The following is a 19,421-nucleotide window of genomic DNA, read 5'->3' as shown; positions in this document are numbered from 1 at the left end:
GAGGCGGAACCGGGAGGAGGGTCGAGGGGGTGCAGAGTGCACGAGCCCGGGCTGGGAGTCTGTCTATTTGCACGGCCGGGATACAACTAGCAGCTGGGAACCAACAAAACTAGCAGAAGGGAACCGACACTTTGGAAGCCCGAGGAAAGGGAAGCAGAAACCCCTGGCACTGGTCACACCTGGTATTTGGGTGGTGCCTTCCACAGATCCACAGTGGCCCACGCCGATTCGGTGCGTGCACCCCAGCGGGATGGTGGAGGAGCCACTTCTCCAGGCGGAGAAAAAGGTGATCACCTAAATATTGTATAATGAGGTCATTAGTGGCTTCAGCTGCCCATGAGCCCTGCTTCCTCCCCACTCCCAGAACATTCCCAGAGAGAACCTCACTTTGACCCTTCATAGGATCTGCTCGGTACTATGTTGCTTTTTCTGCTTCATCCCCCACCGCCAACACTACCACCTTCAGAGCCCAGTTCAATAGGTGCACACTGGGTGCTCAATAACTGTCGGAAAAAATTAACCCGTGAGTCCTATTACTGTGCTAATTATAACGTGGGCAAAAACATAAACATTTTAAATTGTGGGATCACATGCATCAAGTAGGTAGGACAATGATGGCCATCTGCAGGGCAATAAATGTTAGCTGTACTTATTATGTAGGTAGTGGGTTATAAAGCATATTATGTAGGTAATGGGTTATAAGTCATATTATGTAGGTAGTGGGTTATAAATCATATTATGTAGGTAGTGGGTTATAAATCATATTATGTAGGTAGTGGGTTAAAGATTACATGCTAACTTAGAGACAGTTATCTGAACCTTCCTAAGGAGAACAGGTAGGGATAAGGAGAGAGTGGGTAAAAAGTAAATGTGTGTACATCCATGGCTAAGGCGTTCCCATGTGTCTTCCCCAAAGAGAGCACTTTAACGTTTCCCTTCTTGAATTTTCACTGTAAATAAGTACTATCACTTCAGTGGGTGTGCATCAGTGTGAACTGTTCTGTGTTGATTTATTCATTTTTACAACAACTTTTCTAGGAAGGAAGAATAAGAGGACCCCAGGGCACTCATTTTATCCACACAAAAAGCCAGGAAGTCAAATGTCACATTGAGCCCACTGGGGTGAGGGCCTGGAGGCGCGGGGAGGACGTCAGGAGGCAGGAAAGCTCCAGTCTCCCTCCCGGGTGTTTTAAATCAGCATCTTGGGTCCGTGGAGCTGCTCTTGGGAACAATGCACTTTCCACATGCGATAATTTATCTCTTCCACTTGGCACCTGGGAAAATGTAATTTTCGCCATGAGATGAGCATGAGTGAATGGCTCATGCATAGTGAATGGCCATCCTCTCCACTGTGGGACGAGGGTGTGAAACATGCATTTTAATATTGGAGTCCGTGACCGCACAAGGCCAGGACAATGAACAGGCACCCTCCAGCACATGCGTGTCACATGCAGAGGGTCTCCTGTGGATGTTCTTATCAGGAAACAAATAGGTTCTTTCTTATTTTTATCCCCAGGGAAGATTCCTAAAGAAACAGCTGGCCAAGGTAGCGGTCAGTCAGCAGAAAATAACCACACAGAGCCCAGAGTTGGGAAGGTCACTAAGTCATTTTAGGACTTCTGTTTTTCTGGGGGTTGGGGTGGGGGTCGGGGGAAGTGTACCAGCATTTCCCCACTTCCACAACCTGCACCTTGGTGGCTAGGCCAGCTGTGCCAACATCTGTGGTGATTGTGGAGGACACAGGGTAGGAGTTGCTGCATTGAGCAGGAAAATAGCACGCCTGCCTTGCTTAGGGTATTTATATGTAATTTTTTAATATGTTGTTGAGCCCGGGCGGTGTGGCTCAATGGTTGAACATCCACCCATGAACCAGGAGGTCACCGGTTGATTCCCGGTCAGGGCACAGGCCCAGATTGTGGGCTCAATCCCAAGTAGGGGCCATGCAGGAGGCAGCTAATCCATGGTGTTTCTCCCTCATAGATGTTTCTATCTCTCTATCCCTCTCACTTCCTCTCTCTCTAAAAAAAAAAAAAAAATTTGACATATTTGTGTGTCCCAAAAAATCATGTTGAAACCTAACTCCCAATGTGATGGTATTTGGAGGGTGCGTCTTCAGGAGGTGATTACATCATTAGGTGGCGCCCTCAGGAAGAGAATTAGTACCTTACCACAGTTCACCCTTGAAGACAGTGGTCTAAGAACCAGGAAGCCGGCTTTCAACACACATCAAATCTACCAGCACCTTGATCTTGCACTTTCTAGCTTCCAGAACTGTGAGAAATAAATGTTTGCTTAAGCCACCCAGTCTACAGTAGCAGCCAGAACAGACTAAGACAACTGTGCTGGCCAAATTCACCTTTTATGACACCCATTGTTGACTTGGGTCCAGGTAGAAGAGTGGAGGCAACTTAGATTTATTAGTTTCCCCACCCCACCTCTTCTACTCCAAGGCAACTTGACATCAGGGCCAATGACTTTGAATGTGGCCTCTCTCCCAGGGGTAAGGACTGGACATATTTAAGGAACCAACTGGCTTCTAGAAGATGAAGTCACCACACCAGGGGCATATAAATAACCCAGATGTCCTCCTCCCTCTCTTGGGTTGTTCTGTTGCCTGGAGGCGCGGTCTCTCTCTCTCTCTCTCTTTCTCTCTCTCTCTCTCTCCACCCCCTCCCTAATCTATCTAATTTTCTCACCACCACCCCTTTTCTTTTTCTTCTCTCTTTTCATATGTGCAGTCTGTCTGTCTAGGAAGATAGGACAGGCCTGGGGCTATTCTCACAGCCTGACACCTAAGGTCTAGAAATGAGAGGTAACTCCCTTTTCGCTTTCACCCCAGGTGGCTCTGGGAATGCCTTTTCTCACCAGCAGGGAGATGAGATCTAAGACACAGGCATGGATTTGGAAGGAAGCAATAGGCTCTCTGGGTTTCTTGGTTTTAGCTATGGGCCAGTGACTCCAAACCTACGCATTCACTGGAATCGCCTAGGAAATCTTTAACTACACTGAGAAAAGGGGGCGGTAATTGACAATGACCTGCTTACCAACGTCCGCCCCATTTATCATATCCTGCCTTCCCCCTCTTATGGGAGATAACACCGGCCCTGTTCTGTTGGAAGTCACCTGCACTTGTGTGCAAGATCCTATGCCCCATCACTTCTTCAAGAATCTCACTCTAAATGCTCTCCTTTCTCTTTGCTCATCACTTTCCCCTTATTACTGGGTCATAAGCAGCAACTTTCAAATATGGTTTAATGTCTTTCATCTTTAAAAAACAAACAAAACAAACAAACAAAAAAAGAAGAAGCTCTTTTGACTCCATTCCTCTCCAGCTTCTCTCCCAACTACAAACCTGCAAAACAAAACGCTCCTCTTCTCACTGTCTCCAGTTCCTCCCCTCCATTCTCTCTTTAACCCACTTTCCATTCTAGTCTTCTCTCCATGGAAACTGCTCTCGTTAAGGTCATCAGTGGCCTCCATGTCCTTAAATCTAATGATCAGCTCTCAGGCTTTATTTAACTTGACCTACCCAGCATTTGACATAGTTAATCACTCTTGTCTTCTTGAAATATTATTTGAATTTGGCCCCCAGGACACTTCTGGTTTTTATTCAACCTTACTGGTTCCCCAGAGAACAATAAATGCTAGCTACTTAAAACAGCATGGCAAACAGCATACAAAATGGAAACGTAGTAAAGCCATTTTCCACCAAATTTAGAAACAAGACAGAGATGCTTGCTATCATCACTATTATTAACATTCTTTTAGAGGCTAAAATAAAGCAATAAGACATGAAAATGAAATAGGAGAGACAAACCTTCAAAATGGAGATACAAAAAACATCTTTAAAGATGCCATAATTGTATAACTGAAAATGGTAGGACTCTAGGGTTTTGGTTTTTTTCATTTAAAAAAAATACTAACATTAGCCTGGCCGTTGTGGTTCAGTGGTTGAGCGTTGACCTATGAACCAGGAGGTCAAGGTTCAATTCCGGGTCAGGGCACATGCCCAGCTCACAGGCTCAATCCCCAGTAGGGGGCGTGCAGGAGGCAGCCAATCAATGATTCTCTCTCATCATTGATGTTTCTCTCTCTCCCTCTCCCTTCCTCTCTGAAATCAATAAAAATATATATTTTTTAAATTCCTACCACCTAGTGATGTCATAGCCATCATAAGGTCATAAAGCAATACATGTCTGTGGTGATGCTGGTGTTAACAAGCCTACTGTGCTGCCAATCATATAACAGTATAGCCCATAAGCTTATGTATAGTACATCATACTTTATCATGATAATAAACAACTATATTACGGATTTATGTACTTACTGTACTAGACCTCTTATCATTGTTTTAGAGTGCACTCTTATAAAAACAAGTTTGCTGTAAAACAGTGTGTGTTACATCAGCAGCAACCTCTACGTCTCATGTTTACTGTGTCTCTTGATGGCATCAGTTTCTCTTGCCCTTAATTTAATTGTTTTGTACAGTAACATGCTGTACAGGAGCAATAGGCTGCAATGCCATATAGCCAAGTTGTGTGGTAGGCTATACTATCTAGGTTTGTGTATGTGTACTCTGTGATGTTCACAGAACAGAGTCACCTAACGATTCATTTCTCAGAACATATCCCTGTCACTAAAGCAGTGCATGGCTGCACATGCTTACAGGAATCATTGATATTTCTTGTATGAAAGGTCTCTCTGACAGACCTAATCTCATTTGGGGGGTAGTGGGGGCCGAGAAAGGCTTCATGGGGAAGCAAAAGTTAAGTTGTATGTGGAACAGCAGAAGAGTGGCTGGAGCAGAGTGAACAGTGTGAGAAAATGCCAAGGGAAAGGTGAAAATGTCACAGGCTGGAGGGCAGGGTGGGAGGAAGAGCGATGGGCCAGAGAGAGAGAGAGGGCTTTGTGGCCCATGGCAAGAATTTCAGCGTTAATTCTAAGCATCATGGGAAGCCCTTTCAGCATTTTAAACAGGGAAGAGTTGAGCCCCTACTGTGTAAATTACTTCATCTGAAAGGTCTGCAAAAATTGTAACCGTGCAGCAAGGCAGCATTTCCCACAATCCCTTGTCCCTAGCATCATTCGGTGATTCTGGCCACCAATACCTCCCTCTCCCTGCGACCCTTTAAGTGCTTTCTGTCTTGGAGGTTTCATTAAAATTCTGCAGCACTTTCTCTTTTTTATTTTTATTTGTTTAATTGATTTTTTAGAAAGAGAGAGCAAGAGAAACATCAATTTGATGTTCCACTTACTAGTATTTATGCATTCATTGGTTGCTTCTTGTACATGCCCTGGCTGGAGATTGAACCCGCAACCTTGGCCTATGGGGAGGACGCTCTAACCAGCGGAGCTACCCAGCCAGGGTCAATTCTGCAGCCCTTTCAAGGCAAGTCAGTCCGGGTACATATTAGGTATCTAGAGTGGTTTGGGCAGATCTTGACTCTCACTGGATTCCCACAAACAAAGCCAACCTCTCAGACTGCTAAGTTCCCAGAAGTTTCTTGGCTGGTTTGAACCATCCCAGCATTCTCTTCTTTCAACCTGTAATAAGACCTAACTGAAACCCTAACTACATGTTCCCTGCTCTGTCCTCACCTCACCCAGTCGTGTGTTTTTCAAACTATAGCTCAGAACCCATTATGGGCTGTGAAATCAATTTAGCAGAGCTTGTAAGCATTTTTGAAACACTTGAATAAAACAGAAAATATCCAAGTTAGTTGTATGTGATGAGAGTATTACTTGATGACTTTTTATTACAGATATATATGCACATTTGTGTGGGGATTAGGATGTGTGTGTGTGCATGCACCATAGATTACACCATTAAATGATTTCTTAATAATGGGTCATAGTAAAAAAATAAGTTTGAGCTTCACTATTCCACTCCCTCCCATCTCTTGCTATGTAGAAACTTGAACTTACTAAGATCTGACTCTTCTGCCTTAACTCATTAATTTCTCCAAGTCATCTTTATTCATCTCCTGACATGGTAGAATACCCTCACGTACAAACAACCCACTGTTACGAGAATATATTTGAATTCTTCTCCTAATCTCAGAGCTTACCTTGAGTTTTTCTCCTCATCAGGGCTTATACTTATAAAAGTGACCTATGGTTTGATGAGTAGCTCACACCCATAAGTACAGTCAGAGCCGAGGGAAGTCTACATCAAGATAAACCACAGTCGCCTATTGATCATTTTCAATTACAACCACTTAAGTGGAAGAAATAGGAGCATGAATATAGACAGTTCTTTTGAGAAGTTTTGCCTGTGTGTGAATCAAAAGCTTTCAAATATTGCTGAGCTTTGACCTAGATTTCTCACTTCTGGAGATCTACCCAAAGGAAATAGTAATTAGAGATACTGACAAAGATTTAGGCACAGGATGATAATTGCAACTTTATCTCTAATAGAGAAATGTTGCCAACAATATAAGCAATAGGGAAATTATTAAATAAGTTATGGTATGTCTTCATGATGGGATATTGTTCCAGCCAATAAACATGATATTTTGAAAGAATTTTTTCATGGCATGGAATAATATTCATAATGAACCAAGTAAAATATAACAAGCTATAAAAATATGATTTATAAATGTGTTATGTGCACCCTAGCTGGTTTGGCTCAGTGGATAGAGTGTTGGCCTGCAGACTGAAGGGTCCCAGGTTTGATTCTGGTCAAGGGCACATGCCCAGTAGAGAGCATGCAGGAGGCAGCAATCGATGATTCTTTCTCATCCTTGATGTTTCTGTCTTTCTCTCTCCTTCTCCCTTCCTCTCTGAAACCAATAAAAATATTTTTTAAATTGTTATGTGTAATATATTATTTATATACAAACAGAAAGGCGGGAAAGAAAATCATAAAAAATATCAAAAATTATAGGAGAACCTCTGTTTCATAATCAGGAAACTTTATTTTTTAAAAACAATGACATTAGCTATGAAGGGAGACGAAATGGAGTAGTGACTGTGGGGTTAGCACTAGAAGGACAGACACCTGAAGAACTCTTGGGTGTTTTTAATTTTTTAAAAATGATGTCTATACAGCCCATTGTGTTTCCCTCTTGGATCTGGCTGCCAGAAACCACTGACACAGATCTGATGTTTAGTCACAAGTATATTACTTCCTTTTCTTTACGTATTTGGTTTATCCCCTTTCTTGGGCCCCAGTTTCCTCATGTGCAAAGATAAGAAGGGCCAGGTTGAATAGTTTAACCCCGTGGGAAGTGTTAAGGCCTCCCACGTGGTCCAAAGCCCCTTTGGCCAACAGACACAGGGAGGAGTCAGCGTGGCCAGACTCAGATCAGAGGGCTTTATGTGGACTGAAAACAATATGCCGCAGCTGGGCTGTCATCCCCATCTACTCAGACCACACTGCAGGCTATCAGTCTGGGAAGAGGAGAGGCAAGACCCTCTTGTTATTGGTCCCCAGGTGGCTGCTCTTGTTACATCTGTGGCAGCATCATGGCAGCCTGGCCGGGAGGAGCACTGGGAATTTGAGACTTAGGAGGACAAATCTGAGGGACAGACTCTTGGAAAACCCAGACTCGCCCTTTCCCTGTGGTAGCCTTCGCTCTCAGATGGGCTCTTTCCCAGGTGACACCTCCATCTCTCAGGAAAATCTGAGGAAGACCCCCAAGGAGCACATGTCACAGGAAGGACATAATCTTGACCTAGCAGAGCATCCATCTAAGTCCAGCCTTTTATGGTTCCTGGCTGTGGTATCTGATTTTTTTTCCAGGATTTGAAGTTTCTCAAAAGGAATACATTGCATTCTGAGTTGGGTTTCCATACCCTAGCCGAGCACTGCCCAGCAGAACTTCCTGCAAAGACAGAACTTCCTGTCCAATACAGGAGCCATTAGGCAGGCACAGCAGCAATTGAACACTTGAAATGTGGTTGCTGTGACTGAAAAACTGAACTTTCCATTTTATTTCATGTTAACCCATCTAACTATACATTTCAAAAGTCCCTGTGCAGCTGGGAGTTCCCCTATGGACAGTATAGGGCTAGTCCTTACAAATCCTAAAGAAGTCCCTGTAAATCCTAACGCTGATCATATTACAGCAACATATGTCCACCTCCCCTGCATGAATTCCGAACAAATGCCATCTCAACAGCAAAATGATGCATTTCCTATGGGCACAGATGTAGTTTGCTCTTTCTTCTGACTCCTAACAAATGCCCAGCACAGAGTACTCCAGGGAATACTTAACCATTAGGATTTATTAAGGTAGATGGTGTAAGGGAGAAGTAAAGGGCAATATTCAGTCAACACAGGATCTTCCTATGTTCGCCTTCTTCACCCCACCCATGGTGTCTGTACTCAGTGGATCTACTCTCCTGTCCTCGTCACACCACCACCACGGACATTGCTCATCCAGAAGAAGCTACTGACAATACTTAGCTTCTCTGTCTCTGTGTTTTTCATCAACCACCACAGACTCAGCCAACACTCAGCGCCTGTAATTCTTTTAGGCACAGACACACTGTTCAGAGGCCTGTGAGACGGCGGAGTAGGTAACTCCAAGAGACCATCCCCTCTACAAAAACAGGGAGTAAACTGGCAAAAACTGGCAAAATCAATGTTATTGAAACTCTGGAAACTAGTCCAAGGTCTATAACAACCGGATGAATACTGAATCAAGAAAAACACACTGCATCTCTGTAGGAAACCTCGGTAACATCTTAGCTTATCCTGGTCCCATTCACCTCCCCCTCCAGCCCCCCCCCTCCCCAACTCAGCAGCAGTTTGAAGATGGAACCTGTGTTGCTGGGGTGGGTTCCCGGTGCTGGAGGAAATGAGCAGACCTTGCTCTCAAAGAATTGTGGTTGTTTGGTTTGACCTGGCTGGTGGCTCCCCGAACTGGTACAAAGAGCTTGTTTCTACTTAACTTAGCTTGGAACTCTCCCCGAGTGGACAGACAGCTACCTGGGCCGGGGAGTGGGGTGGTAGTGAGCAACTTTCACAAACATTTAAAGGCAAATGGGTTAGCCACTGCTGTCGGAGCAAGGGATAACAGGCAGGCACACATTGCACAAACAAAAGGCTAGGGAGGAAGGATGGGGAGCGAGGTGCTTTAGGAATAAGGGTTTTGAGAAGTTCCCGCCTATTTCTGGGAATCTAGAAGACCACCCACATGCCCAGGGCAGGGTATGTGCCTAGAAAAGACCAGAGAGGCTCTAAGCTTTCACCCCCTGCTGACCTTCAGGCCACAAGGCTAACGCAGAGTTGTAAACTGCTCATCTACAAAGACTTGAGTATTTTTATGGTTTGGGTTCCAGGCATTTTAGGAAATTTCTGTTGAACCATTAGCTGACTATTGAGTTAATAAAGTAGACACTTCAGCGGGCACACGTGACAAAGAACGCACCTTTTAAAAATTAGTTCAAAAAAACTCACTAAACAAACCAACGGGAACCACAAGCATCAACAGCAAACCCTGAGGAGGGAGGAGGGTCTGACTTCCAGAGTTGGCGCTTTATGACATTCAGAACGTCTGGTTTCCAGCGACAACAAAGACGTATGAAGCATGAACCTAAACGCGGGGGAAGAGGAAGTCAGGAGTGACTGCCTGGTGGGTACAGGGTTCCTTTCAGGGGTGATGGAATGTTCTGGAATTAGATAGTGGTGGTGGCTGCCCAACATGGTGGACATAGCGGAAACCTCTGTATTGTACATTTTCAAATGGTTAAAATGGTGAATTTTATCTTACGTGAATTTTACCTAAAAAAATACCAAAAAACACACAAAAGTAACAGACTCTCTACGAAATGGATGTTTAAGCCGTATGCTGGGACTTTGCTTTGATACAGCTTTAAAGAGTCATTTTGCAACTTTTCTCTTTTGCCTTCAGACACACACCTCAGTAATTCCAGATCGCCAGGTCCATTGCATGAGCTGGTCTGTCAGTGGAGGCCTGTTTCTGGGTGGCATTTGCCATGGGTCCTGTCGGCAGGCTCAGGCTGTCACATGAAGCACACGTTTTGTTCCAGTATCTCCCAGACTCAACAGTTCCCAAGCATGACCCTGATTTTTCCCTTGTTGTCTCCCTCCCCCCACCTGCATTAGCCAAGGGCATGGCCCCATCCATTTGGGACAGCTCCCTTACACTATATCTAATGAACCCCCACATCTGGATATTTAACCTCCGCAAAGGCTTTCAAATCTACTCACTTTCTTAGTCGTCACTGCCACCACCTCTGTTCAAGGTGCCACCATTGCTTAGCGGCACTGTTATCAGACACTCCCAGCTGGTCTCACTCACATGCTCCTGCCCCTTTTCAGTCTATTTTCCACACTCAATCCATTTGCATTTTTAAAATGCAAATCTAATTCTTTCACTCCCCCATGTAAAGCCTTTAATTGGCTTCCCGTTACTCTCAGAACAAAATCCTCAGGAGTTGAAATGGTCTGCAAGGCCGTGTGACCTGGCTCCTCCTCCCCAGCCTCCTTGCTGACTCATGACACTCCTGTCATGGAAGCTTTTCTGTTTCCCTCCACCTTAGGGCAGTCCTATACATGCTCATCTCTCTCTAGAACATTCTCTGTCCTCTCCTCTCTGTACTACCGAGTCCCACTCATTTTGGGAGCTTAGATGGAATGTCACTTCCTGAAGGCAGTCTTCCTGGCCCTCCCTGGCTCAGTGCCCAGGGCTCTCTCTTTTATGTGCCTCTTCCTCTTATAATCTCTGCGATCCATTGCTCAGTGTTTGATTTCCCCCAATAAAATGTGAGAGCCCTGAGGGCAGGTCTGTCTGGTTTGGTGCTCTAGCCTCAGTACCAATCACAGCGCCATGGGCACGGCAGGCGGTTACTACATATTTGCGGACATAAAATTATGGAATGCAATCAGGTCTCACAGATAGCACCTTGCTAATCAGTTGGCACCTCAGTAAGAATGAGCTGACAGCCTGTCCGAGAAAGAATGCACCCCGTGCTTTGAGCTCCATGCTCCTTATCACGGGAGCAGGGTGGGGCGACGGGAGCGGGATGGTGCAGCCATCGCCAATGAGCCCTGTTCTGAGCCAGCCAAGAATATTCAGGATCCCAAAGAACTATGGGTGAGCAGTCCTTCATACACAGCAGTCCCAGGACAGCGGAATGCAGGGAGTGAATTACTCATTCTGGTTCAACTTGACCTTCCAGACCAGCAGTTCTCAACCTGTGGGTCGCGACCCCTTTGGCGGTCGAACGACCCTTTCACAGGGGTCACCTAAGACCATCCTGCATATCAGATATTTACATTGCAATTCATAACAGTAGCAACATTACAGTTAAGAAGTAGCAACGAAAATAATTTTATGGTTGGGTCACAACATGAGGAACTGTATTTAAAGGGCCAGAAGGTTGAGAACCACTGTTCCAGACTGTTCAATCAATTCAGGGTCTTTTTTTCTAGGTTCTCAGGTGCCCCAGGTGGCCACCCCCAGGACTTCAGGTCCTGGAATCCTCCGTGTTTTTCTTTTACCTCCTTTCCCACAGCCTCTGAGTCCTTTTAATTGCTTTGTTCCTTCCATAGTCCCCACCCATCCCAGTCCACCTCGGAGCCCCATGTCTTCCTGTGGTAGGTTGCAGTTGTCAGTCATGCTGCTTTGTCCAAGTTCAGTGTTCAGTGAGGTCTAGCAGTGGTAAGGGAGAGGGGCAGACCCTCACTGTGATCTGATCTCAGGGCAAGCGATGGGTAAGCAATCAGATTTTTCATCCTGCCAATGTTAACCCCCTGTCAACTGATTTTCTGGACATTATAAAGAAAACATCTGTTTTCTACTCTGCCTCTAGTCCTATTACCAAAGACCTCCTCTGTTATTTTAGCTTCAGGGTGCACCAGGCAGGATCCCCAAAGGTGAGATAGAAAACCCATAGAGCAGTGGTTCTCAACATTGGCTGCACATGAGAATCACCCGGGAATCTTTTTATATTCCTGATTTCTGGGCCTCATCCTCCGGAAATTCTGTTTCTTTTTTATGGGGTGGGGCCACAATATTAGTAACGAAGAAACAGAATTTCCGGAGGATGAGGCCCAGAAATCAGGATTTTTAAAAAGATTCTCAGGTGATTCTAATGTGCAGCCAAGGTGGAGAACCACTGTCACAGAGACTGGGTACCAGAAGGAGTGGCAGCCGTGGGGAGAAGTGGGAGCTGTTATAGGAGATGGAGGGAGGCTCAAGACAACTTTCATTGACCTCACAGGCTTTCTGAGAATTTGACATAGTTCTGTTATTTCTTGCAAAAATCAGGTATCAGGGAGAGAGACTGCAAAATTATTTCCATAAACTCTGAAACGAAGAATGATGTGCTGGCAATGACAGTGAGAAATAGACTCCTAACTCCTTCCTCATGTGCTGCAGCTTCCTCCATCAGACTGCAAGCCTCGGACTGCAAAGGGCCAAACAAACCTGGGTCAGGCCACGTGGTCAGCGATGAGTGAAGAGCATGTCTTGAAAGTGATGAGTTGGTCTGAGTGCCTGAGCCTCCCAGCCTACGTAGGCCGCATCCTGGGGGAATGAGAAGACCCAGGAACAAGATGCATCAATCCATACCTTCAGAGGACCCCAGAGAAGGGAAGAGGTGCCAGGTGACTAGAAGCAGGCTGAGTTTGATATCAGTTCAGATGATTAAGGTCATAGTTTGTGGGCATTGAATGTAAAGGAAGAGATGATCATAGGACCTGCATGGAAACCCTAACCCCATTTCCTTCTGGGATGCTTGGATGGGAAACAGGATTATACAGCAGGTAGTGCAACTGGGTTTCTGCAAAGTATCAGATACTATGAACACCTAAGAGCATCCGTGTAAAAACATCTGCACCTGGACTGGAGATCCAGGGACATTCCTCTGGGCTCTCGCTTCAGCCTGCTCCTGTCCCCACACTGTCACCATTAAATCTAGTTGTCCGTTTACTGACCCCATATTTTTTTATATTTTCCAAAAGGAAAATTTAGTAAAATTAAGTAGTGATAAATATAAGGTCCTGTACTTTGGTCTGAAAAGCCGAAGCTGCACATCTATGACAAGAAAGGTATGGTCCGGCTAGAGTGACACCATGAACCTCTTAAGAGTTAATAATGATTTGCCTCATTCCGAAAGCATCCTTGTAGCAAGAGACTGTGTGATGGCTATCTCCACACTGCACCTCCTCTGCTCACCCTTTGATATGAGTCTAATAATTTAATCATTGGATATCGAGGGATCTGCGCACGGATCTCAATTCTGGTACAGACTGTTCCCATGGAGCTTCAAAGTGAGTTGATTTCCTTTCCCAAGGACAGGACAGGAGCACCTCTGTCTTATGCATTTGTCATCCAATGACTAAGTCAAAGTTAAACAGCCAAGAATTCACACCAAAGGGAACAATGGACAGAAGCCACATCTAAAGAAGCCCCTTGTGTTCATAGCATTCCTAAGAGTTTAAAAGCACTTTTCATCCATCTCACTTGATCCTCTTCTGCACAATCCTCTGAGACAAGCCAGGCAGGTGTCTCCAGCTGACGGATGGGGAGTCAAATAACCTGACATTCTTTTCTTTGCCTACTTTCCTGCCAAGGCTCCCTGGCTTCTCAGTGTCAGAGCTGAGCCCGAAGCCAAGTTGCCCCAAAGCCAAGTTGCAACTTCAAGTTCAGCTCACACCGCACATGGAACCATAGGGCATGTATGTGTGCACAAATAACTAGTTAAAAGCCAGATAGTCTTATGAAAAGGAACCAAGTTGCAACTTCAAGTTCAGCTCACACCGCACATGAAACCATAGGGCATGTATGTGTGCACAAAATAAATAGTTAAAAACCAGATAGTCTTATGAAAAGGAGTGCCCTGTGTATTTGTTCAATTCAACAACTATTAGCTATTACTAGTTAATAACTGTTAACTGTGTAAAAAAGCCTATTCTGTGTCGATCACTGCTCCCTTTGTGGGAGTGGGGCCCCCTGGTCCTCTCTCTGCTTCTTGAGTTAGTTTGGGGTTTGATTTTTTGACTCCTTCCTCCCCTAGCACTGTCCTGGTTTGCGACCTTTTCTTATTCCCCTCCCTGGCCAAGCCTAATTCTGGTCTTTCTGAGAACACTGATGTGCCAAGTGTGCAAAATAAACCTTCAAACTCTTCCTCGCCATTGTGTTAGGTCAGTGCTCCTCAGAGTGTGGTCACCAGACCAGCGACATTCTGGTCATCTGGGAATGAGCTATCCGTGCATATTCCCAGGCACCAGCCTAGATCTACTAAGTCAGAAAGTCTGGGGTGGGAGCCCAGAGATCTGTGGAAGTGGGGCAGAGTTTGCCCGTCCAAACTGTGCCTTTTGGGGGTGTTGATTACAAAAATAACCCCCAAGCTGGTTATTTTTCAGAAACAAAAGATGCAGGGCAAACCTTTAACCTTCCCCCAAAAAGAATTTAGATACAGAACCTCCTCCAGAAAGGGAGGTAGCCTCATAGATAACTACAGTGTAATACGGAGGAGTGTGTGGTAGGCAGGAACCTAGCAAGGCCCACTGACAAACTCCTCTCTTGTTAAAGATGGCCCAGCACACGCTCACTTACCGTACGTTTGCTTCTGCATGTCCATGTGAGCTGCCTTCCTGCCCTTTGCATTCCTGATCCACCACCCCCTCCCCCTTCACCTTAGCACCAGGTGGCAGCTGAGCCGCAACTGGCCACTGTGTCCCTAGGTCCCATATTCTTACAGAATCCCCGTATGTCATTAAATTTGATTCTTTTTCTCCTGTTAATCTGTCCCATGTCGATTTGATTATTTTTTAAAAATATATTTTATTGATTTTACACAGAGAGGAAGGGAGAGAGATAGAGAGTTAGAAACATCGATGAGCTGCCTCCTGCATACTCCCTACACACTCCCTACTGGGTATGTGCCCGCAACCAAGGTACATGCCCTTGACCAGAATCGAACCTGGGACCCTTGAGTCCGCAGGCCGACGCTCTATCCACTGAGCCAAACCGGTTAGGGCTGTCAATTTGATTATTAAACCATCCAGAAGCACTAAGGGGAGGAGGGGGAGAAATCGCCTCCTCAACACACAGTTTTATCAAGTTCTCCAGGTGACTCTGATGCATGTTCAAGTGCCAGACCCACCGCTTTAGAGAACTAGGACAGACGCAGTGACATTCTTCTCCCCTTCCTTCAAAGGCCAGGTCACACGCTGCCTCCTCTTGCCACCTGTCCTGCCTGCTTCCTTTGGCCTCGCCCTCCATACACCACTCACTGGATTCGATCCCGCTTTGTATTGATTTTTCTTCCTTATCTCCGTGTTTGTCTTGGTTCTCACAGCCAAAGCTACCTGGCTGGACACTGGTACTCCAGTGTAAAAACCCAGTGTTGACCCTGCTCTCAGAACACCCAGCAGGAGCAAGCATCACACTAACACATACACACACACACACACACACACACACACACACACACCCCTTCTCCGTGATGTCATCAGGCTACAGTGCATGCTGGGCTTTTCCGTAGCCAGGACACACCATCTGTTCCAAGGCTGCTCTTGTCTTACTGCAGATTCTTCTGGGAGTCTCAACTCTGCTCCTCCTCTGACCTGTCCTCCTTTCTCCCAGGGAATGTCTGTCATTCTCCTGTACCTTATGACCTTGGCAGAGAGCCCATCTTCCTGCTCCGTTGAAGGCACAGATTATTCCTGCTCCTGCTGGAGGCATCATCTCAGTGTGTTACCCAGCCACCCCTGACCACATTCCCCCACCAAGTGTTCTAGATGCTTCTCCAATAACAACCCTTTCTTATCTACCTCACACTCTGTTCATGTTTTATTCTATCTCCTGCCTCTGCCAAAATTCAAGGCATGTATCATGAACAGATGCATATCCCACTCTCTTAACCTGCATCCTTCCTTTTCTGTCAGTTCACAGCCTCTGCCCATGCTTCATTGACACAATGTCCTCTTTGATGGGTTTTTCTGGCTCTCCCCTTCTGATCACCGTAGCCAGCCGGTGATAACTATGCAGATGTGGGATCAGCTGTGGGCAGCCTGTCCGATTTCCCACTGTAACTTCCATCAAGTCAAATACAGTCATGTGTAGACCCACGGTACTTAGGAAATGATGCTGCCTAAGACAGCGGTTCTCAACCTGTGGGTCGCGACCCCTTTGGCGGTCGAACGACCCTTTCACAGGGGTCACCTAAGACCATCCTGCATATCAGATATTTACATTACGATTCATAACAGTAGCAACATTACAGTTATGAAGTAGCAATGAAAATAATTTTATGGTTGGGTCACAACATGAGGAACTGTATTTAAAGGGCCAGAAGGTTGAGAACCACTGGCCTAAGAGATTAACGTATAGAAAATACCTATTCGGGACACACGCTATTATAAGAGCTTTGCAAATAATATTTCCATAGAACTATATAATAACAGTAAATAAATAAATCTTACCAATATATAATTTTAAGGGGTGCCAGTTGCCTATATTTTATCCACTCCAGGCACAGTATTGTGACTGTAATAAGGTCACCAAGTCCACATAGCTCACACAACACTCCTGGCTGCTGCGTGAATATCGGGATAGTGTAGGCCAGATGCATTCTGGATTCTGAGATTGATGTTAGGATGCTCGTACAGGCTGACAATGAGATGTGCTGGCTTTCCAGTCGCTCTTAGGTGCTCTGCTGTGTTCCACCTGTGGGCTGTGAGCTCGGCCTCTGTGTCTGATCACCGGTACTGAATGTGGAGCTTCTTCAACAAAGCCTCAGCTTTTTCCTGTGTTTTCTCCATAGGTGGGCTATTCTGGAGCCATCTCTTGGCTAAACAGAGGCAGTATTTCAAACTGGACATCATGAAGGAACCTTCTGGGGTATCCGGGGCAAGCCTGCTGGCAATAGCTACAGCCACTGTGGGTTGACTGTTGATAGTGAGAAGAATTCAATGGTTTGACTGACCTTAGTTATTTCCTTCTTAATCAGTGTTAAGGATTTAGCTTGTGGTAACTTCACTAGTTTTGGCTTCAGTGTTTTGTTTTGTATTGTTTTGTTTTTCAAAGACATGCTTGGTAGCAGACACCTACAGAGTATCCAAAGAGAACTTCGTTATTTTGGAAATTAAGAGCATTGTCGGGAATGATTCTTCAGTGAGTTCCGTGGAGAGGATTTTCCAGAAGTTCTGTCCTGTGCCAAAAAGCACTCGGTGAAAAGGCAGTCTGGTTTGGGCGGCTGATGGCCACGTGATCACGTGCTCCAACATATGCTGGTGCTCCAGGTCCACTGGAGGGGACGTTCTTCTGTAGGCCTTCAGATGCTTTAGAAGACTCAATGCCTGCTTCATATGAATGTTGGTTATTTTTTTCATCGGCTCTTTCGATAACTTTCAGGACAACTTCGACCATTTCAAAGTCGTAGGGTCCACCTTATGGATATCCCACTAAGATTGATGACCAAGTCTGTGGTGCTCATCAGCAAAAGCACCATTTCCAGGGCTTTGGCCCGGCCAGTTTCTTTAACTTGAGGCTTGACATCAAGGACTGAGCACCATACTCTTCGAAGAGCATATGTTCATGGGTAGAGAAGTTGATATGTAGATTTTGATGTGGCTGCCTACAAAGCGACTATGGAGGGAGCCATGAGTTCTGACCCCCTCCCTCCAGCACTTTCTCACAAGGAACTGTGGACAAGCTTGGATCAGTGTAGCCAAGACCATGTCCTGTCGGGCCCAGTCTGGGGGCTCTCTGTTGTGTCTGACACTCTGTGGGTCTACACCACCACTATATTGAGATGCCTATTTCATGCATTAAGCCAAAGCCTCAATAGTGAGTTTCTCACTAAAATATGTAAATAAACTTCCCTTTAACCTCAGCTTTTATCAAGTGGTTTCCACAGAGGCTGTTGCCACCGCTAGCTTCTGGGAGAAGCTGCTGCCTGCTGCCCTGATGAACTAAGCGGGCAGTGCCTCTTGCTTGTCTGATGTGGGTGATTTGTGTCTCTGTGTTCTTTGCTGGCTGCGTCCTCTCTGCAGGGCCAGAATTTTTCTGCATCTGGTGGCAATGAGTTACGTGTTTTAAATCTCTTCTGGGGAGAAGAATAATTTCCTGGATTGGCGAGGGATCCCCAGTTACTCAATTCTATGACACGTTCTGTGAAATACCATTGAATGTCCTTAGGGGTAGCAATAGAGCAATATTGCTTCATTACTACTTGCCCAACATTATAAGGATCCTATTGGATTCTTCACTAAGAGGTATTACTGACTCTATTATTTAGATGAAGAACTAAAGCTGTTCTGTGATTTGTCCAAGATGACCCAGCTCATGTGAGGCAGATCACGGTCCAAATCCACGTTCCTTCTACTCAGACGCGCTGCTCCAAGCCTTGGGGAAGGGGAGGCATCACTCTGCTCTTCCACCATCTGAGCTCATCCTGTGCTGCTACCCTTTGACGGTCAGACCCACCTGGGCCATTTTCACCTGGACCTCATAAACCTCAGTGCTCCTTCTACATTTGAGATTCTCAGAGCTGACTTACTCATTGGGTAGCATAGAGGCTAGCTGCATAGAGTGAAACAAATCTCTGTAGGTTGAAATCCAAGCCTGCTATTTTATTTATATTTGATCAAGCAATGAGACCTTGGGCAGGCTAATCACCTTCTCTGGGCTTCTGTTTCCTCTTTTGTAAAATGACGACATAAAAAGAAATTAAAAAAACAAAATAATAATAACAATTGACCACCTACCTACACATTTCAGATTATGAAATGTGAACACCTTATGTAGTTAAAGCACTTAGAAGAGTGCCTGTTACATAGATATGTGCTGTTATTTGTATTGATCATTTTCATCATTTCTCCCCCTTGCCTTCCTTCCCTCCGTGCCTTCTCTTCTGTTCCAGGTCACTCTACTTCCTTCTTCTTGTGCTCTCTCATTTACCTGCTCCATCCATAGTATCTTCAACCCAATTACTCCTGAATGGACTTGATTCTAACCCTCTTCTTAATTGTGAACCCAGGGGTCAACTCCTTTCTCTTGCCTGTTTACTTCTATATCAAAATACTCTTTGCTCCATGACAGTAGACCCCAGTGGCGTGGACCCCAGGTGGGATGGGGAAACAGAACACCTCAGTTCAGGTCTGAGCTCTGCCACTTAGAGCTGCTGGATCTGGAGGGACATATTTAACGTCCTCAGCCTCTGGCCTCAGGAGGAGGTAAACATGTCCCATTACCATGAGATGGGTTGCTCAGCCTCTCCGCTCCACGGCAATTCCTCCTTGCACATCCGATAACCAACAGTGAATAGTGGCCTTCTGAATAGCATGCCTCGGCCCAACCCCTCCCCACGAACGTATCTGCTGGGTTCCATGAAGGCTCTGACATGGCAGCGAGCAAGTCTGGGGGATGAGAGCCTGCCTCGCATTACACTGCTGTAACCCTGCAATGCAATGCCACTCCGCTCCCCACCCCCCTGCC

Source organism: Myotis brandtii, unplaced genomic scaffold (assembly GCF_000412655.1).
Source record: "Myotis brandtii unplaced genomic scaffold, ASM41265v1 scaffold226, whole genome shotgun sequence".
Classification (NCBI taxonomy): domain Eukaryota; kingdom Metazoa; phylum Chordata; class Mammalia; order Chiroptera; family Vespertilionidae; genus Myotis; species Myotis brandtii.
This window is presented reverse-complemented; position numbering follows the sequence as displayed.